A 5,000-nucleotide genomic window follows, 5' to 3' on the forward strand; every position below is an offset into this window, starting at 1 on the left:
AATGTGAAGACGAAAAATGAGTTTTTCTCCCTTTGCAAAACTCTCGGAAAGACTTCAACAGAACAATGTCAGGTAAAAAAAAACATATTAGACATTCTAATATTAAATGTAAAAGCATAAAAATACAAATAAAAATATTCCTCAATACCAAACAAACAAACATATACCAAGGGAAGATGTGTAAATTAAGAAATAATCTTCCATTATAGAGGCCTGCCTTTGTGAGGATAGAATATAGGCCTGGTCAACAATGATAAGAACAGTGTGGCTGGCTTAAGAGAGTGTCAGGAGAGAGCAGAGAGAGAGAGAGAGAGAGAGAGAGAGAAAGAGGTATTAGGGACCTAGGGAAATATATATAAGAGATAAAGGAACGATAAGGCATGGACGAAGTGACTAAAGAATATAAAAATAAGAAAGTGTGGGGACCAGAGGACTACTGCCATTGTTTATTGTCTCCAGTTACGTCCCGTTTTCTATGCGTCATGGTAAAGAAAACTGGCCTCGAGTCCCCGATACAAAAGGATTATTATTATTTTTTTTTTTTTACTTTTTCCTTGATCAATTGACTTTTGAATGTCGTTCCACTGTGCGCCTTATGTTGTCAAAAATGACGACCTTTAGGAGTCGAGATCCAAAAGGTGAAGGATTGACGAAGAAATATACGAGGATTTAGGAAAAATAAATAAAATAAATAGAGCGTGGAAGAAGGCCTAAGTTCAAGCAAAAGAATAATTCGTAAAAAAATAAAAAAAATAAATCACCAAAATACAAAGCATAAGACAAAAAAGGAAGTAGGTACAATGCAAAAGACCCAAGGTTACACAAGGCAAAATACGAGCTGTATAAAGATAAGACGTAAAATGCTGCTAAAACTACGAAAACAAAAGAATTACAATAAAGCACCAGGGTATGAGTTCAAGACATAAAAAAAATAAAGCAAAATAAAAAATAAAAACAATAATCGAAACTTGAAAGGAAAATTTAAAAGGAATAAGGCATATTACGAATGGCTCAAAAGTGCAAGAATCCAGGCCTATGTGATCAAAACTCAAGACACCACGAACAACGTAAAATACTAAAAAAAGAGACGAAAGTACGAGGTATAAGAAGAAGAAGAAGAAGAAGAAGAAGAAGAAGAAGAAGAAGAAGAAGAAATAAAATCAAAATACAAAGGAAACACGTAAAAGGTAATAAAATAGGAAACCACGTGAAAAGCTGATTACCAACTTAACCTTATAATGTGAATCGTCCAGTTATAATATTATAAAGCAATACAAATTGCCCTAATTACATCTTCTATGATACGGTTAAATTAGATGGAGAGTGATCTTTGAATATAAGGAAAATAGGAACATCTCGATAAACATTTTCAAAGGAGAATGTTACAAGAACCGGTAATATGCTTTCGAGTAAATATGTATAACTAAATAACGAAAATTTGGAACGCGTTGAATGCATCAATAAAGGCAAAAGTCACGGATGAAGGTGAAACAATGGAGTACCGCTGCAAGGCCTTTCGGCTATTTATCCTTTAGTAGGCAGACTGCTCAGTAAAGGACAAGAAGTCGAAAGGCCTTGAAGCGGAATTCGATTGTTTAACTTTCCTTCGTGGCTTTTGACATTATTCATGCAAATATACAAGCACTTAAATGCAAATATTAGGGAATTAGATTAGAGATGATTTGGGTATGAGATATAAAAACAGCAATATCTATCCCATCCCAATGAAATCAACTAAGATATACAAGACAAATTAGAGAGAACTTCTTCCATCAGGTACCAAGCTAAACACGACAAAGTATCTGGCCCCAAAAAACTCATGCGGAGATGGAAAAAAACTCCTTCCCAAGTCATCTATTAAACCGGATAGACAACCTCTGAGTGCATACAGTACTCCAGGGCTTTTACCGCATTTGCATCCACACGGCGGGCGGGGCGAGAGTTTGTTATTCAAATCACAAACAATTCCCAGTCCTGGGTAATAGTTGCTGCCAGATATCAACAGAAGGAGGAGATTCCTACACACTTTATTTTCGCTAGAACGTAAAAGCCGCAGAATGATGTACGAAAGCAAAGATACGTAGAAGGAAAAAGAGTATCTCCGGTCCGCGGATATGGGATCTTGGACAAGCTATACGACTGGTCTAAGTGTCGATATTTTTCCAGGAACGAGAGACGCGGAAAGAACTGGAAGTCCAGAGTAGAGAGAGAGGGGAGAGAGAGAGAGAGAGAGAGAAGAAAAAAAATGGTGGATGCATCGCCATACTATCTTTCCTAGTATCAGAGACGAAGATGATGATGTGAGGAAAGAAGATAAAGAGAGAAGTGGAAGAAGCTGCAAGCAAGAAAAGATCTTAATTTGATGGTGGCCATTTTAGATTTGCATTCTTGTTTTAAGGAGAGAGAGAGAGAGAGAGAGAGAGAGAGAGAGAGAGAGAGAGAGAGAGAGCAAAATATCTTCAGAGTTAATCCAGGTATTGTGTTCAAGACAATAACAGTCAAGATTAATGTCATGAAAAGAGAGGAGAGAGAGAGAGAGAGAGAGAGAGAGAGAGAGAGAGAGAGAGAGAGCAAAATATCTTCAGAGTTAATCCAGGTATTTGTGTTCAGGACAGTAACAGTCAAACTTAATGTCATGAAAAGAAGGAGAGAGAGAGAGAGAGAGAGAGAGAGAGAGAGAGAGAGAGAGAGAGAGCTGCGCGTATCCCCTTTAAGCCTTACCATATGCAGATTTTGTTATATACAATGGCGAGGCAGCATTTCAATTTATCCAATATTGGAAATCTCGTTCCGTCGCCCATAGAATCTGTAATTAAGTTAAAAGCGAAATATGTGTGTGTATCGGTCCGTTGACGCCTCAGTCTCTCTCTCTCTCTCTCTCTCTCTCTCTCTCTCTTCGTGACATTAAGCTTGACTGTTACTGACTTGAACACAGTACCTGGATTAACTCTGAGTATATTTTATTCTCTCTCTCTCTCTCTCTCTCTCTCTCTCTCTCTCTCTCTCTCTCTCTCTCTCTCTTTTCGTGACTTTAAACTTGACTGATATATTTCTCACGCAGAATGATAATTATCCCTTAAATCCACCGTTTTTTTTTTAAACATGTCCTCCATTGAAAGAGTCCTGTATAAAATCACTTCTTGAATAATAATAATAATAATAATAATAATAATAATAATAATAATATAATAATAATAATAATAATAATAATAATGAAAGTGATGGACTCCTAAGAAGGCAGGGTGCAACCCGGAACCCCACACTATAAGTACTACCCAGTCGAATTGGAGGACTGTGATAGACCAAAATAAAAAAATCTAAGTACATTAAAAATAATAATAATAATAATAAATAATAATAATAATAATAATAATAATAATAATAACACATTTCCTGTTATGTGACAAGGACCAAACCACGAAACGAAACCATTAGTAAAAGCAAAACCATTATTAGAAGAAAAAAGACAGAGACGATTATACTAATATCTGCCGAAGTCTTCGAAATTAACATAATAATTGAAAATCACCGTTGACCCGGGAAGGGCAAATCTCACCGAAGATGAATGTCACTGGTGGATCTGCGCATGCGCGCGTGACTCCCAATGAAATGAGATACTGTTGTTGACAATGAGGTAACGAATGGCTAGAAGACTCGTTAACTTACCCGCAACCCCCCCTCGGCCCACCCCCCTGCCATTACTGGGATCCGCATGCAAATGAGAGAGAGAGAGAGAAGAGAGAGAGAGAGAGAGAGAGAGAGAGATACCTTCAGAGTTAATCTAAGGATTATCTTGAAGTCGTCGGAGTCTGTAATATTTAAGTTACTTAATATCATGCAGAGAGAGAGAGAGAGAGAGAGAGAGAGAGAGAGAGAGAGAGAGAATATGCAATTTAATTATTTCGTTGTAGATGGTTACCATTCAAATAATCTAATATCAGAGAGAGAGAGAGAGAGAGAGAGAGAGAGAGAGAGAGGTACCTTCAAAGTTAAGGATTATGTTAAAACCTTTTTTATTCACGTTATTGAATGTCATGCAGGAGAGAGAGAGAGAGAGAGAGAGAGAGAGAGAGAGAGAGAGAGACTTAACTTAAGTACTTCGTTGTAGCAGGTAACATTTAAACGATCTAATATCAGAGAGAGAGAGAGAGAGAGAGAGAGAGAGAGAGAGAGAGAAAATCGGAATCGGCGGCCGAGCGCGGGAATGAGAGCGGCGCAAAACTGCCAATATGTTCCAAGATCGCTGGAACATTGTCCTGAGTTAATTCCAGCCGCTAATTACTGTTAATGAACCCATTAAAACTATCTGCATGAGTCTCTCTCTCTCTCTCTCTCTCTCTCTCTCTCTCTCTCTCTCTCTCTCTCTCTGTGGGAATACTAGTATCAATTTGATACACTCAGCTTGGTAGTATTTTTTATCAAAAAAAAAAAAAAATTCTTTCACTCTGTATCTCTAATTTTTATTTTGTTTTTTGTTAGTTACTTTTCTTTTATTTCGATGTAATTGTCACTGTTTCATTATCTAAATCCACCGTATTCTCTACTCCCTTTTATCTACAATGTCTCCTTTTTTATTCTCTTTTCTATTTCTTCTCTTTAATCATCATTCTCTTTCATTACTCTCCTTTCCATTCTCTGCCTCCTTTGGTCTATTATGTCACCATTTTTATCCTCTTTTCTTCTGATCCTTTATATTCTTTCCCCTTTTCTGCCAATCCTTCATATTCTTTCCTCTCTTCTTCTGATCTTTCATATTCTTTTCTTTCTTCTAATCCTTTGTATTCTTTTCTCTTTTCTTCTAATCCTTTATATTCTTTCCTCTCTTCTTCTAATCCTTCAGATTGAAAATAAAAAAAAATAATAATTTCAAGTTATTTCATAAATTATATCAAGGGTAACGAATATAAATGATTTATTTCAAGTTTTAAAGTATTTCGGAAATTATTTTGAAGACTGGTAACGAAAGCCAATCCTGATTTTCAAGAACATGCTCTTCTCAC

This window comes from Macrobrachium nipponense, chromosome 20 (genome assembly GCF_015104395.2).
Source record: "Macrobrachium nipponense isolate FS-2020 chromosome 20, ASM1510439v2, whole genome shotgun sequence".
Lineage (NCBI taxonomy): Eukaryota > Metazoa > Arthropoda > Malacostraca > Decapoda > Palaemonidae > Macrobrachium > Macrobrachium nipponense.